This window comes from Palaemon carinicauda, chromosome 1 (assembly GCF_036898095.1).
Source record: "Palaemon carinicauda isolate YSFRI2023 chromosome 1, ASM3689809v2, whole genome shotgun sequence".
Taxonomy (NCBI): domain Eukaryota; kingdom Metazoa; phylum Arthropoda; class Malacostraca; order Decapoda; family Palaemonidae; genus Palaemon; species Palaemon carinicauda.
Window position 1 is genome coordinate 1,355,691 of NC_090725.1, and position 24,372 is coordinate 1,380,062.

The 24,372-nt window shown below is 36.2% G+C and overlaps 1 pseudogene; it reads right to left on the reverse strand.

Moving 5' to 3' along the window:
* The window catches only part of LOC137646057 (glutamate receptor ionotropic, delta-2-like), a 93,268-nt pseudogene that overhangs the window by 16,677 nt on the left and 52,219 nt on the right, over nucleotides 1–24,372 (reverse strand).

The window sequence follows — 24,372 nt, forward strand, 5'->3', positions numbered from 1 at the left end:
ATTATTATTATTATAATAATAATAATTATTATTATTATTGCTGAATTAATGCAATTGTTTGGTCTTTATTCCACTTTTGGGCACTCATGTTCTCTCGCGAGAGTAAACGAAAACTTTCACTGGATAGAGTGGAGAGCAACAACCTAGCTCTACGAGCGTGCTGTCTAGAGTGTTTAGACTCTAGCGCGCGCGAGAGAAGAGAAACACTCGCGAGAGTAGAGAGAAAATCTCGGGAGAGTACTCTACACCCGGTTTACATTCCATAGAGCAGCTGTCTCAGAGCAACTCGCGGAAAAAACTCTCCAATCTAATCGCACCTTTAGAGAAATTATTTTTTTTATAGTGAGGAAACAAAACACAACAACTACGTTAGGTTATTGTCCATTTTAGTTTCCACCAAACCTATTAAAGGTTTAAAGGTTTAAAGGTCGCTCATGAATGGCAGAGGCAAGGGACAGTGACATTGCCCTAGCAAGCAGGACAATGCCCTAGAGACTGACCATATATTATATGATCAGCGCCCAAGCCCCCTCTCCACCCAAGCTAGGACCAGGGAGGGCCAGGCAAATGGCTGCTGATGACTCAACAGATAGACCTATAGGCTCCCCCAAACCCCCCAACCTTAGCTCACAAGGATGGTAAGGTTGCAGACACTAATGGCACTAACGAGACTGAGCGGGACTCGAACCCCCCACTGGTAAACACCAGGCAGAGACGTTACCAATCAGGCCACAATAACCCTTTGTTGAGAGGTGTGATGTTGGAGTGACAAGGGATTTAAACAGATATTTCTTTTAGCAGAGACGTAATGCTAAATGATTGTAGTGGCCTATTGGTAACGTCTCTGCCTGGTGATCACCAGACTGAGATTCGAGTCCCACTCAAACTCTTTAGTTTGCTAAATGATTGTAGTAGCCTATTGGTAACGTCTCTGCCTGGTGATCACCAGACTAAGATTCGAGTCCCACTCAAACTCTTTAGTTCCTTTAGTGTCTGCAACTTCGCGATCCTTGTGGTCTAAGGATGGGGTTGGGGGAGTTGGGGGAGCCTATAGGTCTACCTGCTGAGTCATCAGCACCCTTTTCCATGCCCTCCCTTGGGTGGAGAGGGAGATTGGGCGCTGGTCATATGTATATATGGTCAGTTTCTTGGGCATTGTCTGACTTGCTAGGGAAATGTCACTGTCCTTTGCCTCTGTCATTCATGACTGGCCTTTAAACCTCTAAACCAGTGGTTCTTAAACTTTTTGCCTTGCACCCCCCTTCTGCATTAAGCATAGATCCCATGCCCCTCCCCCTCCCCAACCTTGAAATTTCTGCCAAAGTAGAAAGTATTATTTCTATAAAATAAACATTGTTCATAGAAAATGGGTAAAATAAATATATTATGATGAAACAAAATTTTATCATAATCTTTTTTCAAACTGTTTTAGCATTATACAGATTACAGTTATTACATTGATAGAAAATACGGGAAAAAATACAAATTACTGCAAAAATAAACATAATTTTTACTCTTAATATAATCATTCATGGATCATGACCACATCAAAAAATATTACACATCCTCCTTAGTAATTGATTTATCCATATTTATGTAGTATTGTAAAACAAAAGCCATCATAATTACTACATTTTTATTTTCATTGTTACTATTTTAACTACTTGCGCCCCCCTTGAAAGCTCCTGGCGCCCCCCTAGGGGGACGCGTCCCCCAGTTTAAGAATCACTGCTCTAAACGATTATTTTGGAGTGAAGGTTTTGTGCACAGTTTGATTTTTGTTTAAGCTAAAGTGACATTACCCGATTTCAGAATCATGCATCATCGCCACAGTGCCTGCTTGACTCACATCTGCATCATAGGGCCTCGTGAACCCCTGGACGAGCGTTCTGTCGCTGTTGTCGCTGAGGAAGATGTTGGCCATGCCTATGTGCCCGACGTTGTTTGCAAGGGCTGCGACTAAGCCAGTCCAAGTCCCATTCTCGAGTTTGGACCCCCAAAGTTCCCCTGTGAATGGACGGTGGGAAATACATTTAAGAAAAGGTTATTTCCCATGTGAATGGACGGTGGGAAATACATTTGAGTAAAGGTTATCTCCCCTGTGAATGGACGGTGGGAAATACATTTGAGAAAAGGTTATTTCCCCTGTGAATGGACGGTGGGAAATACATTTGAGAAAAGGTTATTTCCCCTGTGAATGGACGGTGGGAAATACATATGAGAAAAGGTTATTTCCCCTGTGAATGGACGGTGGGAAATACATTTGAGAAAAGGTTATTTCCCCTGTGAATGGACGGTGGGAAATACATATGAGAAAAGGTTATTTCCCCTGTGAATTTCCCATTTGAGAAAAGGTTATTTCCCCTGTGAATGGACGGTGGGAAATACATTTGAGAAAAGGTTATTTCCCCTGTGAATGGACGGTGGGAAATACATATGAGAAAAGGTTATTTCCCCTGTGAATTTCCCATTTGAGAAAAGGTTATTTCCCCTGTGAATGGACGGTGGGAAATACATTTGAGAAAAGGTTATTTCCCCTGTGAATGGACGGTGGGAAATACATATGAGAAAAGGTTATTTCCCCTGTGAATTTCCCATTTGAGAAAAGGTTATTTCCCCTGTGAATGGACGGTGGGAAATACATTTGAGAAAAGGTTATCAGTGTAATATAAATCAAATCTGATAAGATAATATAAATTAAATCTTTATGATGGCTTATTATCAGCCGCAAAAAGTCACAAATAACATAACGATATAAACTGCAGACAACTGCAGAGCTAAAAGGGCACCGCTGCGAGTCGGTGCAAATATGCATCGCTAAAAGAAATGGACTATAGGAGAAAACCCGTAGTTGCAGTGTAGACAGCAAGATGGAAGACCCAAAAGGGGACAACAACTACAGTTCAGAAGGAGTTTGAAAGGAGTGAATAAGGCAGGCTCTTCAGTAACACCTACAGCAAAATCTAAAGAGATCTTAGCCTACAGTGCACCGTTTGCAAACACCCTCCCCCCCCCCAACCTCATTAGGTTTAAGTTAGTCTTGTTTAGTAGACTCACTTCATGCTCACGGAACTCAAAAACTCCTTTACGGGATACTATAGTCCATTTCTTTTAGCGAGTCATATTTGCACCGACTCACAACGGTGCCCTTTTAGCTCGGAAAAGTTTCCTGGTCACTGATTGGTTAGAATGATCTCGTCCAACCAATCAGCGATCAGGAAACTTTTCCGAGCTAAAAGGGCACCCCTGCGAGTCGGTGCAAATATGACTCACTAAAAGAAATGGACTATAGAAGGTTGTAACAGCTAGGATCCAGCCGGGCCTGGGTGTGTGTGTCTCTCGGAGGCAGTGTTGCCATATATGGAAATTTATCCCTAGATTTGGGGATTTTGGGTGTCTGATGGGGATATTCTGTAAAAAGTTCTATGAAGGAGAAACAAGGACGAGTAAACTTTCATACTTTTGCAATTAGGGTACTTGCAATTACATGAAATATAGTAAGTAATTTCATTATGAGCAAAGCGTACACGATCAGAGAAATGTATATTTGTGGAAATGAGGATTTTTGGGTAGTTTTGGGATTTTTTATCATGAGTTTTGGGGATTTTTAGACTAACCTATCTGGCAACTCTGCTCGGAGGGGGGGAGGGGCTGTTTGTTGAATGGGTCTAATAAAGATCCAATCTTGATTTATGAAAGGCTAGAGTACGTCCTACTGATCTATGATATAATCCTAAGTCAAAATACTATTTTACTCGTTTTTCTTTCTCCTACTTAAGGTTTTAATAATGAAATTTATTCAATGAAAATATTTTTATAAAAACAATGAGAGAGAGAGAGAGAGAGAGAGAGAGAGAGAGAGAGAGAGAGGAGAGAGAGAGAGAGAGAGAGAGAGAGAGAGAGATGTCTTTAGAGTGAAAATCTGAGACCCCAATCCAACACAATTCTTCTAACATTTTGCAATATCTTTTAAATAATATTGTGAAATAAACATTGAGAGAGAGAGAGAGAGAGAGAGAGAGAGAGAGAGAGAGAGAGAGAGAGAGAGAGAGGAGAGGAGAGAGAGAGAGAGAGAGAGAGAGAATTTTTCCTACTTTTCGATAGATTTCTGTAATCTTCTCATATTTTGTTTACAGAGAAGCCAGGATATTTTATAGTAGATTCACAACGTTTTCTAGCTATTTCCTTTTAGTCATTTGAGCAAATATTTGGAATTTTAAGAGAAAACACAGCAACTAATCTATAATGAGTTATTATAATTTAACTCCTTACCTAGGTTTTTTCGTTCTTTTAATTTTTTACTCATGCTGTAATTATTGCTTTTATATATATATATATATATATATATATATATATATATATATATATATATATATATATACATATATATATATATATATATATATATATGTGTGTGTATATGAATATATATATATATATATATATATATATATATATATATATATATACATATATATACATATATAATATATATATATATATATATATATATATATATATATATATATATATATATATATATATGTGTGTGTGTGTGTGTGTGTATCTTCCTAAAAAGGAAAGATATATGCAGTCTTGTCATCCTCTATTATCATAAATGATCAAAACTACCATGGAATACTTATGACTAGTCTAGGTAAAGTTAATATTTACGAGAAATATTCCAAATAAATTACGCAACAGTAACAGATTATAATTGATTAATTATTCATGGACCATACGCGTGAATGAATTCAAACAGTCTCTGTAAAAGTTCATAAAACCACATTTATTTCAGAGCTGATCAGAAAATCATTAATTCATTTTTTCTTAAGAATATTAGAGAGATGAAAATATATGCACAACGTATTTTTTTTTTGGGGGGGGGAAGATTCTCTCTCTCTCTCTCTCTCTCTCTCTCTCTCTCTCTCTCTCTCTCTCTCTCTCTCTCTCTCTCTCTCTCTCTCTCTCTCTCTCTCTGCAAAATTAATTTGAATAAGTAAACAACTATCTTTATAGTATATCTTTCCAACTTGAATAAGACAGTAACTCCCAATTTCAGTCTTTTAATATAGCCACCCTTAAGTGAATGCAAGCAGGAAAGCAAACCTACAAAAGCAAACACAGACAGACGAAGAAGGAGAAGACAGACACACAGTCAAACAGAAAATATATGCACAATGTGATTTTTTTTTTTTTTGGGGGGGGGGGGGGCAGAGAAAATTTCAGGACATTACCAGACCCAGCAATTACAATATGTTTTTGCTAGATCCTAATGGATTTCAAAAACTATCTTACCTGGAGGAGGTTCCTGCAATTTCAGAGTGAAATTCAAGAGTTTAGATAAAGCCAATGCAACTTGCATATCTCGTCCAGCATGCTGTCCTCCTTTGCCACGTCCGTAGAGGACATGAGGGGCAAATTGAAATGTAATTAGCTGAAAAAAAGTAATAGTTGCATTAACAAGACAAATACATCTTTTATAAAACTCATCCCTTTACCCCCCATGGACGTACCGGTACGTCCTTGCAAAGAAAATGCTATTTAATTTTTTTTTTGCATATTTTTGATAATTTTTGAAAAACTTCAGGCATTTTCCAAGAGAATGAGACTAACCTGACCTCTCTATGACGAAAATTAAGGCTGTCAGAGCAATTTAAAAAAATTTATATACTGCAAAATGTTCTTGAAAAAAAAATAACCCTTGGGGGTTAAGGGTTGGAAATTTCAAATAGCCTCGGGGTAAAAGGGTTAACTTAGTTAAACATTTCAGAACTGTGCAAGCCAACCTGATTTTAGATAAATGACTGAATTAGGATTCGATCTATAACTGAGGATTTAATAACAAATTTTTTATATTCATGGATGATTCCAGCGGTGAAATTGGCAAAAATGTTTGCAATGCATTATACGCGTAGGCTATCAAATTAACTGTTATTCAGAACTAAATTGAAGTCAAATGCTAATGAAATCATTATCAGTTCTTATCTATATTTCTAAACAATTTAGTGTCAAATTTAACATAAAATCCATTTTAATGTGTTACGATGAATTTAGTATTAGCATTTATCTTACTAAGATGATTGCTATATATGGACAGCATAGTGAACATTTGTCTACACAATACTGCTCATATGTGGGCCTAAAATGTGCTGTTTTTTACATCAAGGGCTGTATTATTTACTTTAGCGTTTGTATAGGTCTACGAGTTAATAATCTCATCTTTTAATGAGGGCACAGCACAGACGAGAGACAGCATTCAAACATAAGTTACCGTAAGGGTTGCTCCCTATTTTTTACATCAAGGGTTGTATGATTTACTTTAGCGTTTGTATAGGTCTACGAGTTGATAATTTTATCTTTTAATGAGGGCATAGCACAGACGAGACAGCATTCAAACATAAGTTACCGTAAGCGTTGATCCCTATTTTTTACATCAAGGCCTGTATTATTTACTTTAGCATTTGTATAGGTCTACGAGTTAATAATTCTATCTTTTAATGAGGGCATAGCACAGACGAGACAGCATTCAAACATAAGATACCGTAAGGGTTGCTCTCTATTTTTTACATCAAGGGTTGTATGATTTACTTTAGTAGCGTTTGTGTAGGTCTACGAGTTAATAATTTTATCTTTTAATGAGGGCATAGCACAGACGAGACGGCATTCAAACATAAGTTTTACCGTAAGGGTTGCTCCCTACTTTTTACATCAAGGGTTGTATGATTTACTTTAGCGTTTGTATAGGTCTACAAGTTAATAATCTCATCTTTTGATGAGGGCATAGCACAGACGAGACAGCATTCAAGCATAAGTTACCGTAAGGGTTGCTCCCTATTTTTTACATCAAGGGTTGAATGATTTACTTTAGCGTTTGTATGGGTCTACAAGCTAATAATTTTATCTTTTAATGAGGACATAGCACATACGAGACAGCATTCAAACATAAGTTACCGTAAGGGTTGCTCCCTATTTTTTTACATCAAGAGTTGTATGATTTACTTTAGCGTTTGTATAGGTCTACGAGTTAATAATTTTATCTTTTAATGAGGACATAGCACAGACGAGACAGCATTCAAACATAAGTTACCGTAAGGGTTGCTCCCTATTTTTTACATCAAGGGTTGTATGATTTACTTTAGCGTTTGTATAGGTCTACGAGTTAATAATTTTATCTTTTAATGAGGGCATAGCACAGACGAGACAGCATTCAAACATAAGTTACCGTAAGGGTTGCTCCCTATTTTTTACATCAAGGGTTGTATGATTTACTTTAGCGTTTGTATAGGTCTACGAGTTAATAATTTTATCTTTTAATGAGGGCATAGCACAGACGAGACAGCATTCAAACATAAGTTACCGTAAGGGTTGCTCCCTATTTCTTACATCAAGGGTTGTATGATTTACTTTAGCGTTTGTATATGTCTACGAGTTAATAATCTTATCTTTTAATGAGGGCATAGCACAGACGAGACAGCATTCAAACGTAAGTTACCAGGACATAGCACAGACGAGACAGCATTCAAACATAAGTTACCAGGACATAGCACAGACGAGACAGCATTCAAACATAAGTTACCAGGACATAGCACAAACGAGACAGCATTCAAACGTAAGTTACCAGGACATAGCACAGACGAGACAGCATTCAAACATAAGTTACCAGGACATAGCACAGACGAGACAGCATTCAAACATAAGTTACCAGGACATAGCACAGACGAGACAGCATTCAAACATAAGTTACCAGGACATAGCACAGACGAGACAGCATTCAAACATAAGTTACCAGGACATAGCACAGACGAAACAGCATTCAAACATAAGTTACCAGGACATAGCACAGGCGAGACAGCATTTAAACATAAGTTACCAGGACATAGCACAGAGGAGACAGCATTCAAACATAAATTACCGTAAGAGTTGCTCCCTTTAAATTGGAAATCTTGTCAGGGAAGATCTCTGCTCTGGATGTGAATCGATTATCACGCCATCTGTTGGCCACGACGTTTTCTCTCAAGTACAACTGATTCGTGTACACCAACCATTCAGAACTGGATCCCTGCAGGACACAAATAGACTAGAAACGTTATTATGAAATAACTGCATGGCTTATATTTTTCGAATTAGAAGGTATATATATATATATATACAATATATATCTTATATATATATATATATATATATATATATACATACATATATATATATGTATGTATATATATATATATATATATATATATATATATATATATATATATAATATGCATGTATGTATATTTATAAATATATATATATATATATATATATATATATATATATATATATATACATACATACATACATATATATACATATATATATGTATATATATACAGTATATATATATATATATATATATATATATATATATATATATATATATATATATATGAATATTCGATAACACTTTCAAGTAATTCAACAGTCTATATCCATCGTGAGCATTATGATTTTATTTTTTCGTAAACAAAACCCGAGTAGTTGTAACTTAGTTAAACTGCAATCAATCGATCATTAGCAACAACAATATTAGGTCTATAATAGATCAAGGAATATAGTCGTAACTTGCAAGACCTATAGTCAATTTCTTTTAGCGATGCAGATTTGCACCGACTTGCAGGGGTGCCCTTTTAGCTCGGAAAAGTTTCCTGATCGCTGATAGGTTGGACGAGATAATAACAACCAATCAGCGATCGGGAAACTTTTCCGAGCTAAAAGGGCACCGCTGCGAGTCGGTGCAAATCTGCATCGCTAAAAGAAATGGACTATAGTGTCCTAACCACTACAGAAATATAATATGCATGTGACACATGAGGCAGTTTATCGTTCAAACAAACTTTTTTGAGGAAGTCTTTGTTTAACTTCAAGTTGGGTCTAGTTGCGGGTCCTTCTTAGGGAGGGATATTTTCGAGGTAAGATAAGCCTATAGTCGATTTTTTTTTAGCGGGGCAGATTTGCACCGACATGCAGCGGTGCCATTTCAGCTCGGAAAAGTTTCCTGATCGCTGATTGGTTAGAATTATCTTGTCCAACCAATCAGCGATCAGGAAACTTTTCCGAGCTAAATGGGCACCGTTGCGAGTCGGTGCAAATATGACTCGCTAAAGGAAATGGACTATAGTTGTATTCTGATAAAGTAATGAATCTTTATTATAAAGTTGAGAATCTTATTTGGTAAAGTATCATTATTACTATTAGTTTTATTATTGTTTTCAGTCCAATTTTGTCCGCAGCTCTGGGTCACTTGGTGCACATAGACCTCCTCGAGTGTGTATATCATATAACCATAACATTAGCGACTATGACCTACTTTTAATGGGTTTAGAACAATTTTTCTAACAAAAGGTTTCACCAAGAATTTCAAAATTGATCTCAAACAAGAAATTCTCCCTCTCTGGACTCTGTTGAGGATCAGCTATAAGAAGAAATAAATTTCAGCATGACCGAGAGGGATCGTGTTTAGATACTGAAACCTGGTTTGCGGAAACCTTAGACTTTTGCACTGGACTCCCTCTCGGCCGTCATCTGTGTTGCTCTCGAGTGCTTCTGGGGAGCATTCATTTCATCGTCATGCTTGGCCGTCCTTCTATGCTTTCGAGCTGATACAGAGAGTGTAATCTTTTGCACATGACAAAATTCAGCGGTCTTCCATTGCATTTCTTAACGCGGGCTGCCAAAGCTTAGAGTCCATGTTCCAACCATGTTTTGGGACGATAATCTGAATTATCATTATCATCATCATCACCATCATCAAACTATAGTCCATTTCTTTTAGCGATGCATATTTGCACCGACTCGCGGCGGTGCCCTTTAAGCTCGGAAAAGTTTCCTGACCGCTGATTGGTTAGAATTATCTTGTCCAATCAATCAGCGATCCGGAAACTTTGCCCTTTTAGCTCGGGAAAGTTTCCGGATCGCTGATTGGTTAGAATTATCTTGTCCAACCAATCAGCGATCCGGAAACTTTGCCCTTTTAGCTCGGGAAAGTTTCCGGATCGCTGATTGGTTGGAATTATCTTGTCCAACCAATCAGCGATCCGGAAACTTTTCCAAGCTAAAAGGACACCGCTGCGAGTCGGTGCAAATATGCATCGCTAAAAGAAATGGACTATAGTAATATATAGCTTGGAAACTATGTAACTTGATGTCTAAAACTGACCAATAAACTGATGGGAACTATTCAACGCACACTTCCTGATTTCTTTCCACCATAAAAGTCAATATACGGAACTTCTGTCAGTGTCTAGCTGTCTAGAAAGACAGCTAGACTAAAAAAAAAAAAGAAAAAAAAAAAAAAAAAAGTTTAGATATCGACCAGCAAATTCGTAAAAAAAAATATTTTTTTTTTTTTTAACTTTCATGTCTTCTTTTGAAAACTAAAATTTGAGTATAGAATATTGTACATTTGCATCTTTTGGTAACTGGATATTTTGATATCTCTATCATTTCTGCAGGCTAATTATTTTTGTTGCTATGATGAATATCATCGCCAATATCTTCATTATAATAAAGTTATTGCCATCATTACTTTAATTAATTAAAATAGTCTTACCATCTGCAATAAAATGGTAATTAACTATTCACACTAGTTCTCTTTCAATTGCAATTCATACACAATTCAAGAAATTACATGGTAATCAAATATATAAAACAAATCTTGTTCGCTACTTACCCGAATTAAACCAGTGATGTGTTGTGTCTTTTTGCCTCTGGGGGAAGAGCTAACTCTATTTAGCTGAGATTTTGAGAGACCAACAAACACATACCTGAAAGTTAATATATAGGATACAGTAAGTACATACAATAAGTACTATACTGTATATACAATAAGTACTATACTGTATATACAATAAGTACTATACTGTATATACAATAAGTACTACACTGTATATACAATAAGTACTACACTGTATATACAATAAGTACTACACTGTATATATAATAAGTACTACACTGTATATACAATAAGTACTACACTGTATATACAATAAGTACTACACTGTATATATAATAAGTACTACACTGTATATACAATAAGTACTATACTGTATATACAAGCAGATATGGATGCGAGATATTCATGAACAACCTCTCCTTCATAGAAGTGAGGTGTGGATGCTAAATACGGAGGCAAGAAAAGAAATTGAAGCTGCTGAAATTAAATGTTTGCGTAGCAGGCTATATGCTGTTTAAGAATTGATAGGCTGAGACATGTGGAGACAGGTGAAATGGGAGAAGGTTAGAAGAATTGATAGGCTGAGGCATGTGGAGACAGGTAGAAATGGGAGAAGGTTAGAAGAATTGATAGGGTGAGGCATGTGGAGACAGGTAGAAATGGGAGAAGGTTAGAAGAATTGATAGGCTGAGGCATGCGGAGACCGGTAGAAATGGGAGAAGGTTAGAAGAATTGATAGGCTGAGGCATGTGGAGACAGGTAGAAATGGGAGAAGGTTAGAAGAATTGATAGGGTGAGGCATGTGGAGAAAGGTAGAAATGGGAGAAGGTTAGAAGAATTGATAGGCTGAGACATGTGGAGACAGGTAGAAATGGGAGAAGGTTAGAAGAATTGATAGGCTGAGGCCTGTGGAGAAAGGTAGAAATGGGAGAAGGTTAGAAGAATTGATAGGCTGAGACATGTGGAGACAGGTAGAAATGGGAGAAGGTTAGAAGAATTGATAGGCTGAGGCCTGTGGAGAAAGGTAGAAATGGGAGAAGGTTAGAAGAATAGATAGGCTGAGGCATGTGGAGACAGGTAGAAATGGGAGAAGGTTAGAAGAATAGATAGGCTGAGGCATGTGGAGACAGGTAGAAATGGGAGAAGGTTAGAAGAATTGATAGGCTGAGGCATGTGGAGACAGGTAGAAATGGGAGAAGGTTAGAAGAATAGATAGGCTGAGGCATGTGGAGACAGGTAGAAATGGGAGAAGGTTAGAAGAATTGATAGGCTGAGGCATGTGGAGACAGGTAGAAATGGGAGAAGGTTAGAAGAATTGATAGGCTGAGGCATGTGGAGACAGGTAGAAATGGGAGAAGGTTAGAAGAATTGATAGGCTGAGGCATGTGGAGACAGGTAGAAATGGGAGAAGGTTAGAAGAATTGATAGGCTGAGGCATGTGGAGACAGGTAGAAATGGGAGAAGGTTAGAAGAATTGATAGGCTGAGGCATGTGGAGACAGGTAGAAATGGGAGAAGGTTAGAAGAATAGATAGGCTGAGGCATGTGGAGACAGGTAGAAATGGGAGAAGGTTAGAAGAATAGATAGGCTGAGGCATGTGGAGACAGGTAGAAATGGGAGAAGGTTAGAAGAATTGATAGGCTGAGGCATGTGGAGACAGGTAGAAATGGGAGAAGGTTAGAAGAATTGATAGGCTGAGGCATGTGGAGACAGGTAGAAATGGGAGAAGGTTAGAAGAATTGATAGGCTGAGGCATGTGGAGACAGGTAGAAATGGGAGAAGGTTAGAAGAATTGATAGGCTGAGGCATGTGGAGACAGGTAGAAATGGGAGAAGGTTAGAAGAATTGATAGGCTGAGGCATGTGGAGACAGGTAGAAATGGGAGAAGGTTAGAAGAATTGATAGGCTGAGGCATGTGGAGACAGGTAGAAATGGGAGAAGGTTAGAAGAATTGATAGGCTGAGGCATGTGGAGACAGGTAGAAATGGGAGAAGGTTAGAAGAATTGATAGGCTGAGGCATGTGGAGACAGGTAGAAATGGGAGAAGGTTAGAAGAATTGATAGGCTGAGGCATGTGGAGACAGGTAGAAATGGGAGAAGGTTAGAAGAATTGATAGGCTGAGGCATGCGGAGACAGGTAGAAATGGGAGAAGGTTAGAAGAATAGATAGGCTGAGGCATGCGGAGACAGGTAGAAATGGGAGAAGGTTAGAAGAATAGATAGGCTGAGGCATGCGGAGACAGGTAGAAATGGGAGAAGGTTAGAAGAATTGATAGGCTGAGGCATGCGGAGACAGGTAGAAATGGGAGAAGGTTAGAAGAATTGATAGGCTGAGGCATGCGGAGACAGGTAGAAATGGGAGAAGGTTAGAAGAATTGATAGGCTGAGGCATGCGGAGACAGGTAGAAATGGGAGAAGGTTAGAAGAATAGATAGGCTGAGGCATGCGGAGACAGGTAGAAATGGGAGAAGGTTAGAAGAATTGATAGGCTGAGGCATGCGGAGACAGGTAGAAATGGGAGAAGGTTAGAAGAATTGATAGGCTGAGGCATGCGGAGACAGGTAGAAATGGGAGAAGGTTAGAAGAATTGATAGGCTGAGGCATGTGGAGAAAGGTAGAAATGGGAGAAGGTTAGAAGAATAGATAGGCTGAGGCATGCGGAGACCGGTAGAAATGGGAGAAGGTTAGAAGAATTGATAGGCTGAGGCATGCGGAGACAGGTAGAAATGGGAGAAGGTTAGAAGAATTGATAGGCTGAGGCATGCGGAGACAGGTAGAAATGGGAGAAGGTTAGAAGAATTGATAGGCTGAGGCATGCGGAGACCGGTAGAAATGGGAGAAGGTTAGAAGAATTGATAGGCTGAGGCATGCGGAGACCGGTAGAAATGGGAGAAGGTTAGAAGAATTGATAGGCTGAGGCATGCGGAGACCGGTAGAAATGGGAGAAGGTTAGAAGAATTGATAGGCTGAGGCATGCAGAGACCGGTAGAAATGGGAGAAGGTTAGAAGAATTGATAGGCCGAGGCATGTGGAGACAGGTAGAAACGGGAGAAGGCTAGAGGAATTGATAGGCCGAGGCATGTGGAGACAGGTAGAAACGGGAGAAGGCTAGAGGAATTGAAAGCCTAAGTGAAAGGAAGACGATAGGCTACAAAGGAGACTGTATAATGCAGAGATGTTACGATGTTGGGGGAGAAGGCAGTATCGAAAGGATTACAGTAGATAAATGGTTAGGTTAGGTTAAAGTATTGGAAAAAAGGACTTTGATAACCAGAAAACGGAATTGTGAGCAAGATATGATAGAATGACACTGTATGCGACGGCGTGTTTTCAAAGGCCTTCTGACGAGAATTCGGGGAAAGTGTATTCTATAAAGCCGATTATGTTGTGGAAGTTTTAAGTTTTATCTAAGTTCATTCACGTTATACCAGTTGATGGGTAAATATGATAATGACTGTGGCGTTATTATTCTCTGATATAAGATTTGGATAAAAGTCGAACTCTACACTAAATGTCTGCAAGAATGCTCTGTACCTAGAGCTTGGAATAACTTTACCATTACATTAATTCACAAAAAAAGACATAAAAGAACCTGAAAATTGTCGCCTTACAATTTTACTCTCCGCAACATGTACAAATTTACAAACCTCATATTAGGCCGAATAGAAAGACAGCTAGACTTTAATTGAAAAAAAGAAAAAAGAAATTAGATATCGATATAATTAACCAGCTAATTGAATAATCAACAGAGTATGACAAACCACTATGAATGCCATCTATAGACCAAGAGAAAGCTTTTAATTCTGTCAAAACTGTAGCAGTAGTGAAAACCCTTCAAAAACAAGGAATAGAAGAATCTTTTCTTAAAATACCTGAAGATATCTATACAGGGAGTACAGCAATCCTAAAACTATATAAAAATTGTGATGAAATTCCGATTGAGAAAGGAGTTAGACAGGGAGATCCCATCTCTCCAGAATAATTCACAGCAAGACTAAAAGAAATTTTTAAGAGTTTAGATTGGGAAAATGTAGGAATCAACATTAATGGGGAATATCTTAACAACTTAAGATTTCTAGATGGACATAATTGTGCTTAGTGAATCATGGAAGGAATTACAAAACATGATAGAAGATCTGAGTTGAGAAAGCAGAAATGTAGAACTGAAAATGAATATTAGTAAAACTAAGATAATGTTCGATAAAAATGCAGAGACAACAAATATGAGTTATGGACGGGCCTCTAGACATTGATAATGAATATACATACTTAGGACAGATAGTAAGTATTTCCCCAGGGCACGAAACCGAAATTAAAAGAACGATAAGTAAAGGGTGGAGCGCCTTTGGTAAACAAAATGATATTATGAAATGTAAAATGTCATTTTCTCTAAAAAGAAAAATATTTAATTAGATGATCCTACCGGTATTAACTTGTGCATGAGAAACTTTGAGCCTTACTAAAGCCTTAGAACATGAACTAATGACAACCCAAAGAGCTATGGAGAGAATAATGATGGGAATAACACTAAGAGACAGAAAAAAGCAACATGGGTACAAGAGTGTGACGGCCGAGAGAAAGGTTACGACTCAAAGGCAGGATGCAATCAACTGAGTAACTTTATTAAAGAACACTCTCCTTTATATACAAAACCTCAAGGCAACAGGAATTTTCATGTTCGAGAAACAGACAATGTTAGAGAGGAAACATGCAGACATGTTTATTCTGGTTCATTTTAGTGCGAGGGAAGAGCGCAGATACAAGCATAATATATACAAAATAATTTATGTACGATCGTGTGACACACGGTTGGTACAAGAGCAAACCAAAGCTACGTCCATTTCTTTTTATTAATTGTTAGAATACCCTCTACTTTAGTTTGCTCTCGTATCCATGTTGTTCTTTTCCCCTTTCTTAGTGTTAATCCAATTATTCCTTTTATAGCCCTTTGAGCTGTAATTATCTTATGTTCTAAGGCTTTTGTGAGGCTCCAAGATTTTAATGCATAGGTTATTACTGCTAGGACCATCTGATTAGATATCTTTTAGAGAAAGTGGCATTTTGATTTTCATAACATTATATATATATATATATATATATATATATATATATATATATATATATATATATATATATATATATATATATATATCTATATATATGTATATATATATATACATATATCTATATATATATATATGTATATATATATATATGTATATATATATATATATATATATATATATATATATATATATACACACAAAGGCAACTACCGTCGCAAGCAAGATGAAATCTTGCTACAACAACATGCTGAATAATTAGGTTTTGTGGAATTCTCATGATTATAAAGTTCATTTATCTTGACGTACAACACATATCTTCATACAAGAATTAGGACATATACATTGTGTGTGTGTGTGTCCGTGTGTGTGTTACGTACTTGCCCTGAAAGTCCCAAGGTTCTTCCCCCGTTTCTAGGAAGTCATAAAGAGGTCGAGGATCTTGGAACAGGAGGAAGTATCCTTGGCATCCTGATGATTTCCAGATAAGGGACGAGAAGTCCTTCGGTGATGTCACCTCCAAAACCTTCAAAGAAATTCAAATTTAAATCAATAGAATAAAAACTAAATCACATTTGCCACCATTGTCGGTATATCTTGATAAATGACAACACAAAATTAGATACAATTTTCTGAGAACAAATTTACAGAATAATTCTATATAACTGCATAAAACATTATAAAGAATAACACACTCACACACACACACACACACACACACACACACACATATATATATATATATATATATATATATATATATATATATATATATATATATTTATGTTACTCTTCTTAAGATATTTTATTTTTCCTTGTTTCCTTTCCTCACTGGGCTATTTTCCCTGTTGGAGCCCCTGGGCTTATAGCATTCTGCTTTTCCAACTAGGGTTGTAGCTTAGAAAGTAATGATAATAATAATAATAATATATATATATATATACATATATATATATATATATGTGTGTGTATATATATATATATACATATATTATATATATATATATATATATATATATATATATATATATATATATATTAGCATTTTTCTAACATTTGGTGTAAAATGTAGTGAGTTTTACTATTATAAAATCTTCACTTATTATCAAACCAATTGTTAGACCATCTTCTCCCGCTGCTTTGCTTCTTTTCATACCTTTTAATTCTTTCTTTACTTCTCTCACTATTAGTTTTGGTACCGGTTCAAGTGTTTCCTTAATTCTACCGACTAAGGTATTTCTTGTATCACTATTGTAGAGCATAGTAGAGGAATTCCCTGCAATTTCTATCACACCATCTCTTTTGTTGATATTTCCATTTTCATCCCTGAAAGCAAATATCTGTTGTATCCCAGTTTCAAGACTTCTTTTCATTTATTTGATGCTGCTTCCTTCCTTTAGTGTTTCCTCAATTTTGGTCTGATTGTGTTTATGAATATCTTTGGTCTTTAGTTTTGTTGTCGTTTTGGATAGTTCTGCTAATTCCATTTCATCTTTAAACCTACAGCTTTGAAAATCTTTATCATAATACTCATTCACAAGAAGGAAGATACAAAAAGAAAAAAAAAATTTAAGCCAATCAAGTTTACTTTCAGTAGTATATGAAATATTTATAAAGATTAGGCTATATTAGGCCAAATAGAAAGACAACTAGACTTTAATTAACTATGAGAATAGGCAAGTTTTAGAGGTGGGTATTCAACAACTGACCAAATCCATATAATTAACCAGCTAATGGAAAAATCAACTGAGTATGGCAATTCACTATGTATGACATTTATAGACTATGAGAAAGCTTTTGATTCTATCAAAACTTCAATAGTAATGAAAGCCCTTCAAAGGCAAAGAATATATGGATCTTGAAGATATCTTTATGGATAATACAGCAATCCTAAAACAACATAAAGATAGTGAGAAAATTTTGATTGAGAAAGGAGTTAGACAGGGAGACCCATCTTTCTTGAATTATTCACAGCGTGCCTAGAAGTTTTTAAGAATTTATATATGGAAAATGTAGGAATTAAAATTAATGGGGAACACCTGAACAACCCAAGATTTGCAGATGACATAGTTCTATTTAGTGGAACGTGGGAGGAACTGCAAAAACTGATAAAGATTTTGCATCCAAAAGGCAAAAATATAACACTGAAGATGAATATGAAAAAAATAAGAAAATGTTCAATAAAAATGCAGAGGGACAACAAATAATGGTTATGAAAGAAAACTCTAGAGATTGTTAATGAATATACGTACTTAGGATACACAGTAAGTCTTTCCCCAGGACATGAGACCGAAATTAAAAGAAGGACAAGTATGAGGTGGAGAGCTTTTGTAAATAGAATGAGATTATGAAAAGTAAAATTCACTTATTCTAAAAGAAAAGTATTTAATCAGATGGTCTTACCAGTTTTAACTTATGCATAAGAATCTTAGAATCTTACTAAAGTCTTAGAACATAAGGTTGTAGTGGCAGATGTAGTAACGTCCCTGACTGGTGAACGCCAGACTGGGGTTCGAGTCCCGCTCAAACTCGTTAGTTCCTTTGGTTGCTACAACTTTACCATCCTTATAAGCTAAGGATTGAGGGGGGGGGGTTGTGGGGAGCCCATAGGTCTATCTGCTGAGTCATTAGCAGCCATTGTCTGGCCCTCCTTGGTCCTAGCTTGGGTGGAGAGGGGCTTGGGCGCTGATCATATGTATATATGGCCAGTGCCTAGGGTATTGTCCTGCTCGATAGGGCATTGTCAGTGTCCCTTGCCTCTACTATTCATGAGCTGCCTTTAAACCTTTAAACTCCAAGAGCTATGGAAAGAATAAGGATGGGATTAACACTAAGAGACAGACAAAGAACAACATGGAGACGAGAGCAAACTAAAGTAGAGGATAAGAAACAGAAATGGATATGGGAAGGACATATAATAAGAATGACAGACAATAGATGGACATTGAAAATAACAGAATGGGTCCCTAGCGATTGTAAAAGAAGCAGGGAAAGGAAGAGAAGGCGATGGATTGACGATCTAAGAAAGTTTGCGGGTGTTAATTGACATAGAAAGACCATAAATAGGCGGGATTGTAAGGACGAGTCCGAGACCTTTGTCCTGCAGTGGGCTAGCATTAGCTTATAAGAGGAGCTTCCAAGAAAAAGATTTTCCTTATAATTCATCTTCCCCGAAGACCTTTTTTAAAATGGATGATGGTTTTTCAGAAAACGTTTTCCATAACATCAGGTTACTCCATAAAAAGAGTTACCCTGAGGACGCGGTTCCCTAAGAAGAATGTTATCCCTTAAACTATGTGACTGGCTAAAAGGAAAATGATATCCCTAATAATATGTTGCTTCCCAACTTGACAATTTTCGCTCGTAAAAAGTGGCTCAATGGAAAGCAAATTTGGTACTAATAGGTAGAACTCTGAACAAACTGTCTTCTTCTATCGGAGGGGTCACCAATGCATTATTTTTTCTAAGAGGAGGCTGCTTCCATAAAACTCCCTTCTATTTAGTAGTAGGTGGTAGACAACGTTCGCAGAAAATGTTTTCTCTGGAAGCTGTGGGCTCTAAAATAAAACAATTTTTCCTAGTAGTATATGGCTGCCTGGAAAATCCCTTTTTTCATACTAAGATATTGTTCCCTAAACAAACAGTCTTTATAACCTATTATTCCCCGAAAAAAACTGTTTTCTACCATGCAGTTTTAAAAAAAAAGAGCTTTTATAACATCATTCCCTAAACAAACAGCTTTTTCCTAATGTGATATTGTCCCCCAAACAAAGTCTTTCGTTATAGGATATGATTCCATAAATAAACTACTTTTTGTAATATAACAGAGTTCCTTAAACAAACAGTTCTCCTTAATAAGACATGGTTAACGAAATGAACAGTTTTTATCAATAAGATATGGCTCCAAAACAAAGGTTTTTCTATATAGCATGGCTCCCTAAAAATATGTTTCTGATAGTAAGAAATGGTTCCCTAGACAAACACTTTTTTCCTAAAATGTTATGGTTCCCTAAACAAACAGTTTCTCATAATATGTAATTCCCTTAAAAACATTTTTCCAAATGAGTTATCGTTCCATAAACAAACAGATTTCCCTTCCACCCCCAAAGGACATACCGGTACGTTCTTGCAATACACTGCTATTTACATGTTTTTGCATATTTTTGACAATTTCATGAGAAACTTCAGGCATTTTCCAAAAGAATGAGACCAACCTGACCTCTCTATAACAAAAAATAAGCCTGTTAGAGCAATTTAAAAATATATATATATATAGCAAAATGTGCTCGAAATTTAACCTTACCTTGGGGGTAAAAGGGTTAATACAATATGGTTCCCTAACCAAAGTTTTTCTAATAAGTATGGTTTACTAAACAAACACTTTTTCCTAATAAGATATGGTCCTTAAACAAACAGCTTTCCTTGATAAGATATGGTTCCCTAAACCAAAAGCGAGTTCTAATAAGATATGTTTTTTTTTTTTTTTTTTTTTTTTTAAAGGGGGTTTTCCTGATAAGATATCATTCCCTAAAACAACACTTTCTCTTCACAGGGTGTCGTTCCCATAAAAAATAGTTCCTCCTTATAAGTTGACCAAATAGTTTTTTCTAACAATATATAATTCCCTAAAAAGAAAGTTTTTCTAATAAGATATGGTTATTATTATTATTATTATTATTATTATTATTATTATTATTATTATTACTATCCAAGCTACAACCCAAGTTGGAAAAGCAAAATGCTATAAGCCCAGGGGCCCCAATAGGGAAAAATAGCCCAGTGAGGAAAGGAAATAAGGAAATAAATAAATGAAGAGAATAAATTAACAATAAATCATTCTAAAAAAGGTAACAATGTTAAAACAGATATGTCATATATAAACTATTAACAACGTCAAAAACAAATATGTCATAAATAAACTATAAAAAGACTCATGTCCGCCTGGTCAACAAAAAAGCATTTGCTCCAACTTTGAACTTTTGAAGTTCTACTGATTCAACTACCCGATTAGAAACATCATTCCACAACTTGATAACAGCTGGAATAAAACTTCTTGAGTACTGCGTAGTATTGAGCCTCATGATGGAGAAGGCCTGGCTATTAGAATTAACTGCTTGCCTAGTATTACGAACAGGATAGAATTGTCCAGGGAGATCTGAATACACTGTATTTCCGGAGAAGATAAGAGTCTCTTAACAAATATTTTTACTTTATAAGATATGGTTCCCTAAGCAAACCCTTTCTTCCTTTAAAGGTATGGTTCCTTAAAAGATTTTTCTTAATAATACGTGTATAACCTCCCAAGAATAATCCATCCTAATAAAATATGAACCGATATACCAAATAAATCTGAATAAAATGGGGTTAACTAGACAAAAAGTTTTTCTTAACATGATATATTTTCCTAAACAAACTGTTTTTCCAAATAAAATACGGTTTCATAAAAAAAAATTTTCCCAAATGAAATATGGTTCCATAAACATTTCTTTTCCCAAATGAAATATGGTTCCATAATTTTTTTTCCCTAATGAAATATGGTTCCATAAACATTTTTTTCCCAAATGAAATATGGTTCCATGAACATTTTTTTCCCAAATGAAATATGGTTCCATAAACATTTTTTTCCCAAATGAAATATGGTTCCATAAACATTTCTTTTCCCAAATGAAATATGGTTCCATAAAATTTTTTTTCCCAAATGAAATATGGTTCCATAAACATTTTTTTCCCAAATGAAATATGGTTCCATGAACATTTTTTCCCAAATGAAATATGGTTCCATAAACACTTTTTTTTCCCAAATGAAAAATGGTTCCAGAAAAATTTTTTCCCAAATGAAATATGGTTCCATAAACATTTTTTTCCCAAATGAAATATGGTTCCATAAACATTTTCCCCCCAAATGAAATATGGTTCCATAAACATTTTTCCCCCAAATGAAATATGGTTCCATAAACATTTTTCCCCCAAATGAAATATGGTTCCATAAACATTTTTTTCCCAAATGAAATATGGTTCCATAAAAATTTTCCCCCCAAATGAAATATGGTTCCATAAACATTTTTTCCCCCAAATGAAATATAGTTCCATAAACATTTTTTCCCAAATGAAATATGGTTCCATAAAGATTTTTCCCCCAAATGAAATATGGTTCCATAAACATTTTTCCCCCAAATGAAATATGGTTCCATAAACATTTTTTTCCCAAATGAAATATGGTTCCATAAACATTTTTTTCCCAAATGAAATATGGTTCCATAAACATTCCCCCCCAAATGAAATATGGTTCCATAAAAATTTTTTCCCCAAATGAAATATGGTTCCATAAGCATTCCCCCCCAAATGAAATATGGTTCCATAAACATTTTTTTCCCAAATGAAATATGGTTCCATAAACATTCCCCCCCAAATGAAATATGGTTCCATAAAAATTTTTTCCCCAAATGAAATATGGTTCCATAAACATTTTTTTCCCAAATGAAATATGGTTCCATAAACATTCCCCCCCAAATGAAATATGGTTCCATAAACATTTTTTCCCCAAATGAAATATGGTTCCATAAGCATTCCCCCCCAAATGAAATATGGTTCCATAAACATTTTTTCCCCAAATGAAATATGGTTCCATAAGCATTCCCCCCCAAATGAAATATGGTTCCATAAACATTTTTTTCCCAAATGAAATATGGTTCCATAAACATTCCCCCCCAAATGAAATATGGTTCCATAAAAATTTTTTCCCCAAATGAAATATGGTTCCATAAACATTTTTTTCCCAAATGAAATATGGTTCCATAATTTTTTTTCCCAAAATGAAATATGGTTCCATAAACATTTTTTCCCAAATGAAAAACGGTTCCATAAACATTTTTTTAAATGGTTCCATAAATTTTTTTTTCCCAAATGAACTAGGGTTCCATAAACAAACAGGTTTGCCTAATAACATGTAGTGTTCTACACAAACTGGATGTGATTCCCAAAAACACATTCTCTGTAATAATTTTTAACTACATTTCTAAATTTACCTGCGAGTTCTATCCAACTTCCCTCCCACCAGATGACACAGTTGATAGAATTTTATTCGAGTTACCCCTAATGGGTAAGTAGCCTATATGACAAAATTAACACAAAAGTTTGTTTAACAAATAAGTTTCTATCTTACATTGAAACCAAACCCTAAATTTTTCAAGTTATCGATCCACAGAAAAAAAGGATTATATAACAGATGGTGGTTCCACCACAGAAAAAAAAATAATAATTCTTTCTTTGCTAGGGATTCAATTGAAAAAAAAAAAGTTTATATAATAAAAATTGGCTTTCCAACAAATCTATGTTGCTTCATAGAAAAAGAATCTTAATAGAGTGTAGCCTATTAAGGGGAGACACCTCGTCTCCCTTGAATAAATTGTTGTGTCTACATCATCGATCCCCAGAAAAAAAGAATCATATAACAGATGGTGGATCCACCACAGAAAAAAAAATAATAATTCTTTCTTTGCTAGGGATTCAATTGAAAAAAAATTTTATTTAATAAAAATTGGCTTTCCAACTAATCTATGTTGCTTCATAGAAAAAAAATCCTAATAGAGTGTAGCCTATTAAGGGGAAACACATCGTCTCCCTTGAATAAATTGTTGTGTCTGCACGCGAGGTCACTAGCCAAAACTACGAAGATTTACTTTTTCTTAAATTTATGATAGCGGACGATTAAAGCGGGGTTTACACGGCCGAGCAGCTCGTCGAGCCCGGTTGTCGAACCTACTTGTAGAACGGCTCGAAGAGCTTTCAGACAGTACATCGAGCCTCAGTGTGCCTCGTGCTAAAACAACGTCAACATGTCTCTCGACCAGGACGATTTGATAGCCATTGCTTTAGCAGTGGCACTAAGAAGGAAAAAAAAAATATCAGAAGAGAGAAATTTTCATATACCAACTTGCTTGTTGCTTTAAAATTAGAGCCTGATGACTGGCGCAATTATTTGCGTATGGATGAAGACACGTCCATTGATCTACCGAATCGTGTCAGCTCTTTCATTACTATGAGGAAGGCCATAACTCCACATGAAAGACTGAGTGTCCGCTATTCCTTTGTTTCTGGCTACTTTATTGGAATAGTCTTTTGATTTAACTTTCCATAAAGCTGGATGAGCTCGATATGCATGTATGAAATCAAGTACGACTTCCATCTCATTCTTACTTTCATTAATGGCAGCAATTATGCATTTCTTTGATGATGTTTCCTCTAGCAGGTTTGAATAACAACTGAGGTTCGATGCTCGACACCCGTTCACACGTTCACACCGCTCGTCAAACAATGTAGCTCCGCCCACAAAAGTCAAGATGAGCCTGACTTTCATCGAGCCGCTCGACGAGCGCGCTCGACAACCAAATAGCCCGTTTACACGCTCGAACATCAATTCAAACACAGGGTTGTCGAGCCAGGCTCGACGAGCTGCTCGCCCGTGTAAACCCCGCTTAAGAATACGGCCGTGTAAGGTGAGTCGCAGGTAGAGACACTTCTTGTAGGATAGGTGAGGAAGCTTCAGTTTATATTCTGGTGTAGAGGTTTTGCAGAACAAGACACAGTTTTTGT